The 19,074-nt window shown below is 51.6% G+C and overlaps 1 long non-coding RNA gene across 1 annotated transcript; it reads right to left on the bottom strand.

Annotated features, from left to right (window-relative positions):
• Window positions 1–216: 216 nt before the first annotated feature.
• On the bottom strand, window positions 217–11,248 carry LOC124240180 (uncharacterized). Its single transcript, XR_006888799.1, has 3 exons — window positions 9,949–11,248; window positions 7,563–7,674; window positions 217–1,688 (listed from the first exon to the last, which is right to left on the bottom strand). It is a non-coding gene; the product is annotated as an uncharacterized LOC124240180 (long non-coding RNA).
• Window positions 11,249–19,074: the final 7,826 nt, after the last annotated feature.

Genomic DNA, 19,074 nt, shown 5'->3' with positions numbered 1-19,074 from the left:
CTCTGGGACCTCCGACTCCCATCTTTGAAACACAGTCCCGGTGAGATGCTGCCTAAATGCCTTCTGGCCCCACCGCCAGGAACCAGGAGTTCCACTCCCTCCACTCCCGGTTGGCTGGCCTCTGGCCATGGTAGACCGTTTTCAATTTCTCTCTTTGCTCTTTCAACACCATTTAGTAAGTCGCTGTGCTTTCCTTGCTGTCACATCGACCTGCTCGTTGGACAAAATGTGCAAGAATGTGGAGTGTTTGGGGCAGAGGAAGCCACCAGCATGTGCTCGGCCCTGAGAGGCAGCCAAGAGGGCAGCGAGGTGGTGAGGAAAGAGCACAGCAGAGTGCGTCTCCTGAAGGGATAAATGCCAATTCCAAGACCTCAGGCTCCAGAAACCTCTTAGGGCCCAATCTCATTTGTTCAACTCCCAGCCAACCACAGCCCATGGATAGTTTAAGGGTCCACAGTAACTAACCAGCAGCAAGGAACAAACGCTTGTGTTTTCCATCTACATACTATGGAATGATCTCGTCTCTATGAGTTTGCCAGGGTGGCCATAACACAGAACCACAAACTGGGGGCTTAAAAAACAGACATTTATTTCTCACAGTTCTGGAGGCTGGGAGTCTGAGATCAAGGTGTCAGCAGGGCTGGTTTCTCCTGAGGCCTCTCTCCTTGGCTCGTAGATGGCTGTCTTCTCTCTGTGTCCCCACTTGGTCTTCCAAGCGTGTGTCTGTGTCCTAATATCCTCTTCTTATAAGGACAGTAGTCATTTTGGATTGGGGCCCACTTCATGACCTCATTTTACCTTCATCACGTCTGTAAAGACTCTGTCTCCAAATACACAGTCACATTCTGAGGGACTGGGGGTCAGGACTTCAGTGTATAAATTTAGGGGGACACAACTCAGGCCATAATATTGCCCAAAATGTTATTTCATAGATGAGAAAGCCAAGACCCAGAGAGGCTGTGGCTTTTCGTAGATCTCAGAGCACATTGGTGTTAGAGGCCAGAGTTGTGTGCTTGTTCCTGAGGCTGTGGCCTCTGCCCCTCCCCCATCCTTTGAGTCACCCTGTAAGCTCTCCTCAGCCCTGTCTCACCAGGCCTAATATTCTCATCTGTGAAACGGGAGGTTAATTCTAAATTCCGAAGTCATGAGGTCTGCCTCGGTAAGGACCTTGGGGCCAGGACAGGAAGGCATGGTGGACCCCGTCAAAGGAAAGCATGAAGAGGGCTCCCAGACACACGAAACTACCTGAGGACAGACTTTATACATGATTTGGAAGTTTAATTTAACAGCAATAATTTAAATTAAGTCACAGGTAGTTCTGAGACATTGAAATGAGTCCTCTGCCTAAGCTCACCTTCAGACCACACTCGGTCAGCCTCTTTGGGTTTCTATGTGTCCACGAAAGACACATTCTGCAATTCTTCTAGAGTGGTCAAGACACTAGACTTGTTCTGACACTAGAGTGTTCGAGCACCCCAGGTGCGGACATCCACACCCCTGGATAGACCCAGCAGGCCGGCTTTCTCTGTCCTCTACAGAAGTATCTTCCTGAGTGTGTCATTCACCGGGGACTGCAGCGTATGAGGCCAACCAGCGTTCTAGAAGATGGAAACGCCCTGAGGCTCCAGATCCTGGCGTACGCTGGTTCATGAGGTGGCACCTCCATCTCCAGACTCCTGGTTGCTCACCTATAACCATCAGAGAGGGAAGGTGAGTGTCCCTCTCTGCAGCCGGGGGGTGAAGAGAAAGGCGGACCCAGCTTCTGAGCCCCTCTGCATCGTGACCAACGGACTCAACCTGCTGACTCCAGGTCGAGGACTCTTTCCACAGTGAACAGGGAACACTGCTCTTCTCCCCTGGAAAAAGTCCAGGGACCTTCTTTGCATGAGAACTGCGCTGACAAGTTCGGGCCGGGACAGTGAACCTGCCGTTCATGTCCGCCTTCAGACTACTTGGCTAACCAGTCCTTCCAACCTTCTCCTTAAAGTTCGTCTCGTTTGATTCCTAGCATTCTCCTAGATTGGCTCTCATTTCCCTTTTTTAAGCTAAATGCTCCCAACTATTAAAATAAAAAGAAGGAGGGAAAGAAGAAAGGAAGGAAGGGAGGAGGCAGGGAAGAAGGAAGGAAGGACAGTCGTATTTTTAAATCCCCACTTTCACATGGATGTCCTATTTTCTTCTTTAATGAGATGTGAGGATAAACTGAGTTTCTCCTTTGAGATCTGAGTGCTTCTTTCAGTCTTGCCAGAGAAATGCACCTGCCCCACAAGTTCCCACGGTCCCTTTCCAACCCTCCTTTGAGAGTCAGGAGGCAACGCAGGTCGGGTCAGCCCTGCAGAGAGGACGGGAGCTGACTGAAATCCTTCCTGGTCTGCATTCCACTCCGTGAGTCAGACCAAGCCTGCTCATATCTCCACTGTCACTGGAATGTGCCCGCTGTGCAATATTTATAGTTCCTTCTCCTCTTTCTGATGAGGCTTCTGATAAGGACGACTCTACCTCTGGCAGGTGCAATCCTTCACACTTCTTCACCTACTGCTGTGGGTGTTGGTCCCGGGACCAAGCACAATGCCGGCCCACCCCTTGCCCTCCCTAGCCTGCAAGGACAGCCACGTCCAGTTCCTCCAGGTCGGGAATTCAGCAACTGGGCACTGCCGGTGTTTGCTCAAGGGTTCAGTATTTGAGACTCATGGCTAAATTCAGTAATAACACCACAATTGCATCAAAAAGCATTATAGTGATTACTGAGTTATATTAGGAGCTTATTTAAGATAACACCTTATTTGTACAACGTAGTTCAAATAGATGGTTAGTGCAGTCAGCGCGATTGTTGCACTCCTTATGTGCATTAGCATAATCACTCTGGAAGAGCGTGCTGCTTCTAAACAGATGAATGGCTAAAACCGAAAGCATAAATATATGTCTTTTAAGGTGGTGGCACAGTTAGAATAAGAGGGTTTAGGTTTATATGTAAACAGGAATTTAGTTGTCTCTTTGGTACAGTACAGTAGGATGTAAAAATCTCTCCAAGACAGCTCTCTTAAAGAAGCAGAATCAGCTACCCCAACAGCAGCGTTTTATTACTAATGGCTTCTGTTTACCAAGTCCCCCTGTGGGCAGGCACCGTGCCGGGCGCCTCGTTCACTCCTTCCCCACTTCTGTGAGGGAAATATTATTAGCCCCACTGGAGAGAAGATAAAATTGAGGCTCTGGGAGGTTGAATACTTGTCTGAGGCCACGCAGCTGGACTTAGAGTTCAGGACCAACGCCAGCCTCTCCGTGTGCCCCTGCCCCTCCACTGCCCACCCCCACCAGAGGTGAGGCATCCGCCTGGGTTCCAGACAACCAGGAAGTGTCAGGACAGGCCTTGGGGCCTCCCTCGGTCCTCCGGGTGCTCTAAGTGATGCTGCGTTCCAGGACCCGCACTCGGCTGCAGAACATGGAAAGAAGCCAAACGCAGAGGCCCGGGCCAGGGAGGGAAGCCCTTAGCACTAACTCTGCCTCCTCTCCTGAGGCTGCGGCAGCTGCTGGGCAGGTGCAGGGGGTCCTCAGATGATGGAAGCCCAATGGCCTCAGTGCATGTTGGAACTTCCACAAATCTCCAGACTCCTCGACCCTGCCATCGCCAGCAATCACCCCTCTCTGAAGCCTGCATGATGGCTTGTACCTGGCTGAGAACTGTCACTGCTCCGTATCCCTCAGCATCACCTTAGCAGATAGCTTTCTGTGCTGGATTTTTTTTTTTTCTTTGCAGAGAAATATGATTTTCCTCACTTCACGCATGAGACGCTGATCTGCTCTGAGAGGCGCAGGTGAACACTTCCGGGGGGCCCTCCTCACCAGCATACAGCCTCCCAAGCCTGAGACGCTATACTTCAACTGCATTAAGACTGTAGCATCTGGACTTTCCAGGTCATTTGTGAATAATTCAAATGCTAATTCCCCAGTGTCAAAGCTCACCTATGATTCCTTCCAATGATAGCTTCCATTACCCCCCCTCTGAATTCATGACAAATGCTAACCAGTAGCTACAATGATTAATTTGAGTTCAACTCTGATCCTCTGGCAAGAAAGCTATAGAGCTGGAAGTTAACCGAGACACCAATTATACAGTATAATGCAATAGTCCCCCCTTATCCACGGTTTCACTTTCCATGGTTTCAGCTCCAGTCTGAAAATATTAAATGGAAAATTCCAAAGCAAACAATTCATAAGGTTTAAATTGCACACTGTTCTGCACAGTGTGATGAAATTCCCAGGACGTGAATCACCCCTCTGTCCAGCGGATCCACACTGTATACGCTATCGGCCCGTTAGTCACTTAGTAGCCGTCTCGGTTATCAGATCGATTGTTGCAGTATCACAGTGCTGTGTTCAAGTCACACTTATTTTACTTCATAATGACCCCAAAATACAAGAGTGGTGATGGTGGCAATTTGGATATGCCAAGGAGCAGCTGAAGAGCACTTCCTCTAAGTGAAAATGTGAAAGTTCTCAACTTAAAAAGGAAAGGGAAAAACCATACGCTGAGGTTGCTAAGGTCTATGGTAACTTTTATTACAGTATATTGTTATAATGGTTCTATGTTATTACGAGTTATTTTTGTCAATCTCTTACTGTGCTCAATTTATAAATTAAACTTTATCATAGGTGTATGAATAGGAAGAAACGTAGTATATAGAGGGTTTGGTGCCATCCGTGGTTTCAGGCATCCACCAGGGGTCTTGGAACATATCCCCTGAGGGTAAGGGGGCACTATTGTGTACCTAATTGTGTATTATATTTCACGTAAGTTCATATAATAGGACACATTGAATTATATTGCAGAGGAGCAATAAATCTGCTGAAGTTCTTAAAAAAAGTATTTTCTTTAAGCACATTGGACATTCCACAGCCAGATTGACCCCACTCTGCTCTTGGCACACGCTGCCCATGTGAGCCTCCTGTGGGCCCCTGAGCACCCCGCCCTTCACACAGAAGCTGGCGCAGTCTCCCAGCCTTAGCCTGAGCTGCTGACAACCACGCCAGACCAGGGACCAGAGACCTTGTGGGCTCTGAGGCTTCCACCCCAGAGGCAGCTGCTGAGGAATGAGCAGGCCTGTGCACCACCCCACCACCCAAAACTGTTGGAGATGGAGAACAAAGGCGACAAGAGAGCCCTGCTCTCCAGGGCACTGGGGAGTCCCACTCCGGCACGCAGGGCAACACTCTTGTCCTCCAGCAGCCCTCACCAACAGAGGAATTATCATTAGGACATCCATCTCGTTATAGCCAATTTGGAGCAATAAGTGACCACAGCAAAATCGCCCCTCTGCACGGTGGCCAGTCAGGTCTGAGTCAGGAAGGATGCACGCACGTAGGGGTCTTGGTGACGGGAAGGGACATGTCACAGAGCTCTGTTTACATCCCAGCTCTGCCCTCTCTCCACTATAAGACCTTAGGCAAGTGGACACAGAGCTGCTGTGAAGATGAAATGAGCAAAGCCCTGTGCATGGCGTCTAGTACTCAGCGAACATGACACTGAGAGTAGTGACATTTATATTAGACACATGGACGTGTCTCTCTTGGAATGGAACGTATTCCACACAGTTTACTCTGAGAGAGCGTCTGCACCAAGCACACCTATAAAAACGCCCTAACTGTCTTCGTCCTTCTAATTCCACTGCATCCTGGAGTGTCCTTGGATTTCAATAACGGACAATGAGATCCCCAGAGAAGCCATTCCCAAAGTCCCCATTCTGAGTTAGGTGCCCCCTGCCCTCACCGCTCTCACCACTGCTCTTGTCATCATTTGTGCGTCCATCTCCACCTGGGACAGAGTCCCCCGGCCATGGCCGTGTGGCATCTCTCTCCCTCTAGTTGCCCTCACAGGGCTGGCACAGAGGAGCTGGGCAAATGTTGATTTACTGGAGGAAGCTGCCAACTTTTCCCCTGGCTGCTGATTTAAGCACAAGATTCAGTTTGATACCCCCACTAGGTGAGCAAAGGTGGATTTTAAACTGATAAACACACCTGTGTTTGGCACATGGGCGAATTCACCCACTCCCCATGCTGGTCTTGGAACAGTGTCTTATCGTAGAAATAACAAGAGGAACCCTCAGTATACTGAATGCCCACAGGCACCACACACTGCAAGGAGGCAGGGAGTGGGTGCCCACAATCATTTCATCCTCTGCCTGTGAGGGAGGGAGTGTTAGCCCCATTTTACAGATGAGCAAACTGACACTCAGCAAGGCTCATTTGCCAAAGGTCACACAGCTGCTAAGTGTTTATCTACGCTTGAGACTAGAAAGGCCATTGATGTCTGTTCTAGGAATTAGGATCATTGATGCTGAGAACACTTAAAAATAGCCCCATGCATTTTCCCATTCTTGAGACAGGTTTACTAATCAGGGACATGGCTGAAAAAATCCAGCAAAATGACTCAGTTCCTAGCAAAATGTCATTTCTCCCCATCACTTTGGGACAACCCCAGCCAAGCCTGCAAGCACAGAAACAGAAAGAGGGGTGGGAGGAGAAAAAGGGAAGAAATGGGCGCCTCAGCACAGCCAGAACGATTTCCTCTCACATTGCCCTGCAGCCTCTCGGTCAACTCCGGGTGCTCACAAGGCAAAACGCCTGCTCGAAGTCAAGGGCAGGCTGGAGGGCTCATTTCCTGTCTTCTAAATATGCTCTCGTTCTGATGGTATCTCATCCCCTGCGTCACGGAGGTCGGCCGCCCTTTACATTGCAAATGTCTCGGGAATTTCTTAGCCCAAAGGAAGCTCTGGTGGAGAAAGCTAGACTTTCTAAACGCCTTCAGGAACAGTGCGCTCAGGCCCTGCTCAGCCACTAGGCCGTGGCCGCCTCTCCTGCTGCCCCTCATTCCTGCCCCTCCTCCTTCCCATCCATCCCCTCCTCCTCTTTCCTCTTCTCCTCCGTGGCCAGGGCACTTCCGGCCCTCAGGGTGGGCTGTAAACGTCCAGCAGTGCGGCTCGCTATGAATGTTATCAGAGGAAACACTTGAGAACCAAGAGGCAAACAGAAACCATCTCCACCTGCTGTCACTCTGCCGCCTCCGGGCGCCCCAGCCTCCATCCAGGTGTCCTCAAGGAAGAAAGGGCCCATTCAGGACTGTGGCTGGTGGTTCTTGGGCTGAGTTCCTCAGACATGGCAGAAAGAAAGGAAAGGCACAGTAGGAGCTGGCAGAGCTCCTGGGCAGCTCTGAGCTCGGAGCAGAGCCCGGCTGACACCCACTCAGCAGTGGCCGCACTCTACGGCCCTGGGCAGGTGGCATGGCCCTCGGCCTCCATCAGACCATCTGTACACTGGGTTACTAAGAAATGTGACTGCTCACAGGCTTTTATGAGAATGAAAGGACATAATTGCCTAAACCACATAACCCACTTTGGCACTAAGATTTGAAAGACTGTGTTCCCACCCTGGGCCTGGGACATTCCCACGATCTCATTTAATATTCATAGTTATGCCTCCCTCCTTCTCACGAGCAATATTAATATCAATAACTACAGTTCCTTTCATTGCTATGGATAGGAAACCAAGGCTTAGAGAGGTGAACTCACCTGCTCAATGTCACAGAGCTTGGTAGTGGCAGATCTGGAATTCTAAGTCCAGTTGAACCGAGGTCCATCGGAACTCTGCTCCTCAGCATCTTCCCCCAGACCATGGATGCCCCTGGAGGGTCATAAAGGCAATATTCCCAAGGGTGCAATGGTGCAAGAGGCTGAGAAAGAGACATCAGGGAGGTGCCTCCTCCAGCCTGCCGTGAAAGAACGCACCATCACTGCCATTAAGCATGTGTCTGTCCCTCGTTGCTTGCACAGGGCCAGCATGGAGGATCCCGTCAGGCAGGCAGGATGACAAGCACAATTTCTCCCTCCAAACAAGCCAAAACCCCCAAAGACTTAAAGAAACCCCAGGACTCAGAGGCCACCAACTACAATATCGATAATACTTGAACAGCTGATAGCTATTGATTTCCGACTGTGTCAGGGCTATACACACACCAGCCCACGTGGTTACGGTGGCTCTAACCATTTAATCCTCTCAACAGCCTTACAGGTCGGTCTTATTAACTATTGTTATTAGCATTTTATAGACGAAAACCCTGAGGTGGAGAAGAGAGAAGACAGTTGCCTGATATCACACAGCTGGGACCCGGTGCAGCCTGGGTTCCAAGCCAGACGATCTGGCTCCAGCATCTGTATTTTTAACCAATTCGCCATTTTGGATTGTTTCTGTGATTTTGCTTGAATTCTTTAAAGGGTGAGGTGGGGACAAGTTCCAAAGGGCACGCATGGGTCCCCCTGCGTGAAGAGTCACTTCCTGTTGGAGTCCTCCGTGACAAGCCACAGAGGTGCGTGGCCGGGGGTCATCGTACTTCCTCCTCAGGCTCCCCCCGGCCCAGCGCCAGCCGCGCTCAGCCACAGTGGTGGAAGGGATTTCTCTCCAACAATCCCAGGGCAATCCCTGAATGTCCCCTGCATGCCCTGGGACACTAGCTCCTTCCTGGGTCTGGAAGAAGGGAAGAGAGGGAGAACAGGCCACGGGTGAGGGAGAGTGAGCTTCCAGCGGGGCCAGGGGAGTGCGGAGATGACTCCAGGTGGGCTGAGAGTCTGGGGGTCCTCTCCACGCCTCAGGTCAACACCCTACTTTTTCCCTCTGGCCTGCTGGGGAAGGAGAGCTGCCGAGCATCCCTCCCTCTGAGGCCTCTGAGAAATGAGGGCTTATTCACAGAGCTGAGGTGAGAGCCTCAGGATGGGTAGGCACCAGCTGTGTGGCCTTGGACCAGTCCCTGCGGTCACTGGCAGTGGATAAGAAGTGGTTAGGCTGGTACCCGAAAACCATTCCTTCTGGAGAACAGTCAACGAATGAGCTCAGACCATCTCCTGCCTCAGGGTGATGTCACTGCCTCCTCGGGGCAGGACCCATTAAGCCGGGCAGCCTGTGTTCCCCTCGGTCTCCGTGATCCTCAGGCTGGTCAGTCACTCTCCACCACTTCTCTCATGAATAATGAGAGATTTCACCAATAGGCATGGCGGCGGACCACCTAGGGCAGCCCTCCCCACATCACTAAAGCCAAATGTGAGCATCATTCCTAGATGTGCCCTTGGTGATGTCTCATAGGTAGTTTGGAATGGGCATGGTGTGAGTATTTACACGACAGAAATGGGCAAACATGGCGTTTTATTTTGTCTCTTTTTTTTTTTTTTTGGTCGGTTGTTAAACATTTACTGGCATAGCACTGAGCCCATGGATAGAGAGGCAGAAGAGGGTCTCATCTCATCCCCAACCCTCGATTCCCCTCTCTGTGGAGAGCCCAGCTAGGGACTGGTGGAGTCCCCAGGGAACAGTGCCCTTTCTGATCGCTGGCAGAGCCCTGGGACATGTGTTCTCCCCCTTGCCCCACCAGTCATGTGTTCTCTGAAGCATCGTCCCTAATGTCACAGAGCTGGCCAAGCCATAGTTTCCTCATCCGCAAAGAGGCCACTGCTGGGAACAGCAAATGGCACAGGGCCTTGGAAATTACGAAGCCCCACATCCGACAGCAGACATTGGTGCTGGGGCAACAAGCCACTTTTGCTTGGGCTTTACCAAGCTTTCCACAAGTTTTTCTTCCTCCTAATTCTCTTTGATCTTCACGAGCTCTCAGAAAAGCCCCCAGGGAAGTGCACTCGATGTCTGGAAACCCCAGGAACAAAGAGTGGCTGTTCATAGAAGTGCTTATAAGATTTGCCCAGCTCAGGACCCAAAGTGTGCGCCAAATGATACCGTGAGAAATAGCCCGAAGCTGGAAGCCACCTTCAGGCCTGTCACACATCACTGTTTTACAAATGGGGCAACTGAGGCTTGTTCAAGGCCACATATCAAAATACCACAGAGCTGAGACCAGAAGCATCTAGTATCACATGTGGAAATTGGGAGAAATGGATGCTTTCCAGAACTTACCACCCAACATGTAACACGTTTCTGAGTCAAACTTTTCCTGAAGAGTCAATATTGCATCAATCCACTTAAGCCATCCAGCACCCACTGGCATTGACCTGTGAGCCGGACTCTCTCGAATGGCCCACTTGACCTCTCCTTCTGTCCGATGCAAGAATTGGGAGGCATTTCCCAGGCCTCCTTGCAGCTAGGGTTCTGGATGCAAATTAGCTTGCACCAAAGGACACCTGTAGAAGGCGGACGTGAGCCAGATGCCCTCTTCCTGCAAAGCTTGACGGTCACTGCTGCAAATTAGGTCGCAGAGAGGCGGGGTTTCCAGCAGCAACCTCACAGTCTCCATTCCCCAGCTCGTGCCTTCCTGATCCCAGGATCGGACTGGGGCCTTGGGCAGCGTTCTCCAGGAGCAGCAGGTGCCGCAGCAGCCCCTCTCTCGGGAAGTCTCAGAGGCAGCAGCTCTCCCAGGGGCCGGGTCTGTATTCTTCTCGGAGTCCTTCCAGCGGCCCAGCAGAGAACCTGCTCCTTCAGCCTTTGCAACCATTTTGTAAAGACAAAATTCTCTGTATTAAGACTCTTTCCACTTAATATTTCTAGAATGGTTTCCGTTTCCTGCAATGAGCTCTGACTGATACATCTGCCTTTAGGTTTTCAGATCTAGACAATCTGTGTGCTCTGTGAGTTTAAGGATTGGCTACCTGAAAAATCTATGAATCTCTATAAAGTCCTTCCTGACTCTATGACTGGTCCCGATACACTGTCAGGGAGGCACTGGAGTGTCAGCCTCAGCTGGCGGTTCTATTCGTGAGCATCAGGATTCACGCGACGCTGTGCTTTCTCTTGCACACACAAGCAAATCACATACACCTGGTACAGACTGAGCCTCTGCTAAGGAAAAGTCCAGGGGCTCATACTAAATTCTCTCCCGTCTTAGACTTCTGGAGGGAAGAACCACCTGTAGATAGATGAATGGAGAACAGGGGCTCAATTTTAAAACCAGGGCGAGACCAGGGTCTCCGATTCCCTGGTCCACAGAGCAAGTCCTGTCCTTAGTCCAGCTGTGACACGACCCCCCACAGGGCCATTACAGACCACTCATCAGATGGGGAAAGACTCCCTCCAGTGGCCTTGGCCTGCGCCACTGGCCTTCCCTTGTCTCTGGGCCCACCCTCCTGCCCAGCGTAAGTGACATCAGCCTCTGTGACTCTCTTCCAGTTTCATCGCAGTCATCTGATTCAAGGACTGATTCAGACCATCTTCCCATTTCCACTTCATGCTGTGTCGTCAAAGACACATGTCCAGCTGGTGAGCAGAGTTAGAAACACGCATCAGTCTAGAGCAAGGAACGAAGGGATTTTCCTGAGAAGGTGGTTTCAACACTGCCCTCTGGAAGACAAGGCAGCTAGAAAGTCTGAGACACCCAGTAAGTAAACGGCTGAAAGACGGGGGACCCGACTCTCCCATCCCCTCTGCCCCTGCCTCCCCTCTCTCCCCACTCCAGGTGCAGTCCTGGGCGAGCTCCACCCCCATTCCCACCCCCCAGGTGCCAAGCACAAGGGTCTTCCCTCACACCCATCATCAGCCCACTCACCCACGGACTCAGCCTCAGGAGCCCATAAATGGCTGTGCCCCCACAGACAGGAAGGAGCCTCAGGGCTCTCCCCAGACCCCGTCTCCTGAATCGCCTCTCTCAGCCTGGCACATTGCACCCTCTGCATTTCACGATGCTTGCTTTTGATTTTAATTACTAAGTTTTTTTAATTGAAAAAGTCCCACATACACATGGTAACAAGAAAGTCAGAGCATGAAAGGATATATAATGAAAAAAGTAAGCCACTCTACCATCTCAGATCCCACAGCCTGTTCCCCAGAGGCATCACTATCAAGAGCCCCAGGGGACCCTTCCCACCAAGTCCTTTGCAGGCACAGGGCAGACCCTATTGACTGGCTAATGTGACAGCTTTTTCAGACTCTCTTTCCTTGCTATAGTGACTGGAGAGCCAGACACCTGCTTTCCCAGCCTTCCCTGCCCCTGGGGTTGGGGACGGGCATGTGACCCTGTCGTAGACAATGAGATGTGGACGTGAGTTGGCCCTTGGTGGGGGCAGGAGGGAACAGAGAGGCATCTGAGAACCTCTCAATTTCCAGATTTTAAGAAAAGACAATCGTTTCTGGTCCTGTCCTGTCCCCTTCTTCATTCTTTGTACTTGGATGTGATGTTCACACCTGCAGCAGCCTTTTTGGGACCATGAGGAAAAACGTGTAAGGATTAAAAAGCCAACAAGTTTCGTGAAGCTGGCACAGAAAAGAAGCTTGGTAAGCAGCAACTGCTTCCCTCCAGATGTGGAGTTACAGGAAAAAAATAAACCCTTATTTTTTTAACCATTGTTAGCTGGGTTTTTTATTCCTTGCAGGAGAACCCATCCTAATTGATACAATATACAAGCATCATTTGTAGATCTACTTTTGTTCAAATGGTGCCTACTATTCTCTGTGCTCTGCTCTTGGCTTTTCTCACTCACAACACATATTTGCAATGTTTTCCGTACCAATTCCTACAGGCCTACCTCTTCCTTTCCAATATCCCCAGAGCATCTCACTCTGTGTTGATATATATTACAGATACCCTAGGTCCCCTGCTAATGGACAATTTCATTGTTTCAATTCTATCCTGTTACAAACAAGACCCCCACAAACATCCTAGTAGATGCGTCTCTCTGCCCATGGGTGAGAACACCTGAGCGGTAGATTGTGCAGTAACCTGTAGGAGAGGAAGACCACTAGACCTTCCACCTTGGGTCCTGTCCCTGCTGCCTCTTGCTCCCTTGACTGGAACTTCTGAGACCCCTTTGCTCCCCAGGGCCACCATCACCAAGGCTCACACTTGGATTCCCCTCTTCCTCTTCCACTCCCCTTCCCAGCCCTGAATGCTGGGGCACCCACCACCAGGCCCGAGCCCTGGGCTCCCCCTAACCTGTGACCTAGTTTGGGTGAGTGGCACTCAGCCAACTTCCTCTGGGACTGAAACCGAGACTTGCTCTAAGCAGACTCTCCCTCCCGCCCGTCCCCGTCCCCCCTGCCCATGCCAGACCAGAGGAGCTGTGGGCACCCAGGTCCGCTCCCCGAGCCCTGCCCTACCCAGGCGCTGTTTCCAGAGCTGGCCCTCCTGATCTGTCCCTTTCCTGCTCTGGTGAACTGGCCCACATGACTGACTGAGGCCCAGCTCCCACAGGAAACGCAGTGAGGGCCACACCCCACCTACTGCCAGGCTCCGGCCCCTGGTTTCAGCACCTGTAACCAACCTCAGAAATTCACACCAGAAACCCAGCCTCACACCCCAACCCCAATCCCACTTGTCAACAGAAGCTGACAAATGCCACTGCTGGGTAGAGAGAGACACAAAGAGATGGAAGAACAGATATCTAAGAACATATGAAACACACGTGCATAGTTGTGTACCAATGAAAACAAACATATTTGACATTCTATCAGATCGGACTGGTTTATGATCACCAGCCTGTGCCCAGCCAGCCAGGGCATGCTAAGAGCTGAAACACATATTGGGGCGGGGGTGGGCGAGGTTGCTCAGCCCAGACATGCAGGTTACCTTTACAGGGTTAATTTTTGTCTTCTAGGGTAAAAGGCCATCTTCCCTAATTAGCAGATCCGCAAAATTGATTCTGATACGAGCCTGGGGCTGGCCACGGGTTGGGCTGCTGGCCCCTGTCTAGCTCTCTCCCCAACTCTCCCATCCCCACCAGCCAGGTGCACCTGGGCCCATGTGGAACCTCAGGACGGTTGGGTGGTTCTTCTGAGACCGTCTGGTCTAGTCCCCTGATTTTACAGATAAGGAAACTGAGGTTCAAAGAGGTCACAATGGTCACACAGTCACTTAGGGATAGAGCCAGGGCCAGGAATGACTGAGCTACTTACATGAGCACCCCTCCTTGTGTCAAGCACTGTCTACACTGGTGTCTACTACCCACAACGCTCCTTTGAGCTAGGCAGTGCTGTCTCCGTGTCATAGATCAGAGACTGGAGGCTGGCGAATGTTAAGGAATTTGCTCAAGTTCACCCAGCTGGTGAGAAGCAGAGCTGGGGTACATCCTCGGCCTCCTGACTTGCCAGCCGAGTCCCTCCACTATCGGTGACACCGCTCCTGGGACAAGAGTGAAAACTGGGTAGGGGAGAAAGAGAGAGAGTGTGTGCTAACGAAAGGAATGGATGGTTATTATTAAACAATGAAAATGCAAATAAAGTGACTAAAACAGAAGCCAGCAGGTGTTCAGTAAAGCCGGTGCCTTGCTTCTTAAGTAAGAAAGTGCCTGAAAACCAAGAGGACAGAGGCATGTCAGAGGGACACAGGAGCCCTTCTGAAAGAGCTCGCAGTGCCAAAACCAGGTCAATACGAGCCACAAAATAAGTGACGTAGCATTGGATTATTACCCAGAGTTTAAAATAAATGTCTACGCTTCCACACCAACATAAACAAATGATTGAAAACATAAATAACGGGGAGAAGAGACAATTCACCCTTACAGAAGAATTCCAAATAATTTATGTAGACACTGCCCCCTCCAAGAGGGGGGAGTGGAGCCACCCTCCCACCACGGTGCAGGCCACGCTCTGTGTCGGGCCTCTGAGAGGACAGGTGGGGGCGGGTGTCACTTCACAGCAGAGAACCCTGACAGACACGGCCCCAGCCCAGTGATCAAGGCCACATCAACAGTGACAAGTCAGGTGACAGCACGGGCCCTACACACGACGTGATGGAAATGGCACTTGGCCTCTGTGGTCTTCCTTCCAGGACCCAGTATCCCAGTCTGAGGGTCAGAAGAACACCACACGAGCCCGCAGCACGGGGCAGTCTACAAACCCCGGCCCTCGACACCGTCAAGGCGGTCCAAAGCAAGGAAAGTCGCAGACCAGGGGCTGCCACGGAGGCCTGACAACCAAATGTAGGGAGGGATCTTGGGGTAGAAAAGAGACTTAGCAGACACTCGTAAAACCCAAATAAACTGTGGAGTGAGGGGGTCGGGAATTCTCTGTGCCATCTTTGCAACTTTTCTGTAAACGCACAGCTATTCTAAACAACAGGGTTCTAGTAAAGAAACAGGCAAGCGGCCCAGGCTATCCACAACTCCCCACGCGTTAGGCGAGTGGGAGCTCTCCAAGCACTGGAGCCGGGCCTGCTCCAGGTCAAGCGACGGAATCCCTGGGCCCGGGGCCCGAGCATCAGACATTCCAAAGGTCCCTGGGAGTCTCCCATGCCGTTAGAGTTGAGCCCACTCACCAGGGTAAGACATGAGTTAATACAAAGGCCTTCCATGGAGTCAGATGCAATTCTGAACAAATTCTAGAGTTCTTGTAGAATGAAAAAGAGCTGCACTGAACTGACTTCTTCCCCTGCCCACGACATCTCTAAAGGTGTCATTGTCGGATCTTCGGTGTCTCCCACTTCCTGTGCCCGGGATGGCTGCCGTTGTCATCAGGTGGTTGAGGGGTTCAAATTTCCTCTCTGTGTGAAAATGCAAAGTGACCTGGGCCAGCTAGGAAAAGAGCAGGTGTCCTCTTTCATCCAGCTGGGGTCACTGTCCCCTAGGGGGTCCCAAGTTGGCCCTTCCTGCTACACGGAGGTCTCAGACCTGACACTCCTGAGGACTTGGCTGTGCTCCCAGTGGTCACCCCAGGAGCACTAGAGCTTCAGCAGGCCAGGGGGAGGCCTGGCCTCCACGCCCAAGCTGCCGGGCGGAGGGGGGAGACATTTCCGACGGGCAGGCTGGCCCCCCGCCAGCAGATCCCCAGATGCCATGCAACGCACACCTGAGTGGGGTAAGAGAATAGGTGTGTGTAAACAGTATTTGAAAAAGAAAATCGCTGTACAAATACAGCACTTGTTAACACAGGTGTTTATAGGTGGAATTATTTTTCCAGGGCTGCTCTCTCCCAACCTTCTTTGTGAGTCTCAGCTCACACCTGCAGGGACTTTCCTATTCAGTGAAGGCACACGGGGAAACGGAGAGTCCTTGTCAACCTGGCGAAGCAGGAGGTCAGCAATCGGCTTCAGGCCAGGGTAGTTTTCACCCAGTTTCCCTTGCTGGAGTTGCTTTCATTTTTTTAACCTGCTCTAACAGGATTCAGCCTGTTCAGCACTTCCTGCTCGGCTAAGAAGCGACTCATGACCACTCGAGGGCAGTCACAGCAAGATGGAGCTTTCCTGGGGCCAGGGTGGGGGGGCTGGTGCTCTCTGGGCGTCACTGTCTTAGCCTTTTCTCCTCCCCCCAAGGGAAGTCTCGCTGCTCAGATTTTATGGACAAGGAAACTGAAGACACCCGTCCAAATTCACAGAGCTAGGAAATGGGGCCAACTTCAAACCTGGGCGGAGTCCAAAGCTGCACCTGGCGAGGCCTCCAGACGTGTCCCCGAGGTGACAACACCTGAGGGCAACGGCGCTGTTTGTGGGAGCACAGACACAGCCACTGAAAATAGGCGAGTGGGTCATTTTGTTCTTCCTCCTAGAAGAAGGCAGAATGGTCAGGCGGGAACAAGGAACGAAGTATTAAAAATGGTGGAAGGGAAACTCCACACCACTGAATGCACACTTAAAAATGGTGAAGAAGGTAAATTTTATGTGACATGTATTTTGCCACAATTTAAAACATTTATGGAAGAGAAACTTAAAACTGAGAACCTCCGATTCTATACGGAGACCTCACACCAAATAGGTGAGTTTGGTTTTCACTTAGTGGTCCATTTTTGGTAACTGCCCGGCTTTGCGTTCTGCAAGCACTCGGTCCCCTGGAAAGACCTGCTCTGACATTACCCTCGATTCATGCAGATGCGAGGCGAGTATTTCCCCAGCATTGGGGGAAGCCCTGCAAGGTGAAATACCCCACATGCAGATTCTTCCGGGGGCGGGCGTTAACAGCTCTGTGTCCGGGGCTCAAAGGCAGGCACAGGAGGTGTGGAGGGGACACTTTGTCTGGAGGAAGAGAGCGGCGTCAGTCCCATAGGAAGAAGGCGCAGGAGACTGAAGGGCTGGTACAGACCAGGAGCACGAGCAGACGCCGTCTCCTTTCTCCCGGCCTGTCATCAGCCTCCGTGAAGCCAGCTGAACGTTGCAGCCTGGGGGACACTGAGGCCTCTGTCACTCCTGGAGAGGGGCAGGACGGAGGGGGTGGGGCCAACACACACTGTGACCGCTAGTGGGAAAGCCAAGGTGGCAACCTGGCTGGAGGTGACTGGGGTGAGCCAGATGGAGGTAGGCGCTCACTTCCCAGAATCTTCAGAGAAGCCTGAGTCCCCTGGGCTCAGACAGGGCCCCTGGGGCACTGCGGACGAGTGCCACCCACGGCGAGTGGAGGACTTAGGGTCCTTTGCCATTAGTAGCGTTTGATATCACTGTATGTACAAACCAAGGGGACATGTTATTATTTTGGTTCCAGCAGCAAAACCCCTCAGTCCAGCTTGAGGACCAGGGAGGTTTCCAGAAGCTTTGTTTTTACAACCATTGCTCTGTCCTGACCTCCCTCTTTGGCCTCCACTCACAGACCAGCTCCGTTTCACAGAGGAAGAAACAGAGGGTCAGAGAGACAGGCCACATTCACAGGTGGGCCTGGTACTTGAAAGCTGTCCAGGGTTGAAGCCCAGGTGTCCTGGTTCCTAGTGGGGGTCTTCCATCCTCCATGACACTCTCTCCTGGGAAAGGAGGAGCCCCGTGAGCTAGGGGGAACACTGGTCTTCCCTCCAAACCCCACCTGGCTTCTCCCTAGGCTACCTTCACCCCTGCCTCTCCCCCTGCACGGCAAATGGTACCAAGGTGGGCCAGCACACAGGCTTGAGCCCTACTGCAGGCCAGTGGCTTGATGTCCTGTCACTTGACAAGGGACGAGAGAGAGAGGACACCAGCTGAGAGTCCAAAAGTGCACCACCAAGGAAGTGAAAGCTTTTCCGTTTGAATCTATGACAAGTCTCTAAAAGATGGGACAGTGGCTGATTAGACAGTATTTTATGTCGTTCTAATTAAGATGACCTGATAGGATAATTACAGACCTGCTCCCTGTCTTGGAAATTATTAGAATGCTGGCACGTACTCTCCGCCTGCCAGGTTGGAGGGTCCAGGCTTCACACTGCCAATCTCCACCTCCCTCGCCTTTCCAAGGGACACACATGCCAGCGCTGAGGGAGCAAGGTGCAGCCGGTCCAGCACAGGTCTCGACCAATGAGCAGAGAGTTCATGAACCCTGTGTGCCAAGAAGGTACATCACACAGAGAAATGGATCTTTCATCAAAGGACACTATTTCTCTTACTCTCTATCAGTTTAGGGACCACCACCAAGGCGCAAAATGCCCACACACACGCAAATACACACAAACTCACACATCCCCAAGGATGTTTTCTGGCATGAACCCGTATCTTCTGACCCATTCCTCTATCTCCATGCCAGCACGTTGCCTGGAGCATCCTGGGTCCTCTGTGGATGTTTTTTCCTGAACCACAGCTGCCTTCTCCGATGAATCATGTACAAACTACCTCCAACTCTGGTTCGAAGGGAGCGCCTCTCACCTGAGTTTCCTGGCTGAGCAAACTGCTGCTGTTTGCTTCCCACCCTGCAATTCCACCTGGGACGGCAGCCCATGCAGCGGGCACAGTTCAGGGCGCACCCAGTAACAAGCAGGCCCGAGCTCCCCAGCCAACAGTAGCCTCTGCACGTGCTCCAGGATTACTGGGCAGTTCACCACAACTTAGCACTTCTTCACGTCTCCCAGCGCTGACTTCTCACTCCTCAATGTGGTGACATTGGCACCCATGAATAATCGCAAAATAAAGGGAGATAACTAATACTTAGCTCTGCTAGGGGAAGCACTTGGGGGAAACCATCTTTTAGTTGAAGGGGCTGATATTTGTCAACTGGAGGGCAGGGCTAATTAGATGCATCAACTGGCAATGACAGGGGGCTGAAAAACAGCTTGTCAGCCCACAGTGACTTCCGCAGGACAGTTAATTGCTGAGTGCCACAGGCAGAGGCCAGTGCACACACAGGCGGGCCTTCCATTCACAGAGGTCCTGGGCTCTGAGGACCCATGACCAAGTGTCCCCCCATAATTCAAATGTTGGAGCCCCAACCCCCAGTG

Source organism: Equus quagga, chromosome 5 (assembly GCF_021613505.1).
Source record: "Equus quagga isolate Etosha38 chromosome 5, UCLA_HA_Equagga_1.0, whole genome shotgun sequence".
Classification (NCBI taxonomy): Eukaryota; Metazoa; Chordata; class Mammalia; order Perissodactyla; family Equidae; genus Equus; species Equus quagga.
Note: the sequence above shows the minus strand (reverse complement) of the source record. Positions and strands in the feature narration are given on the sequence as shown.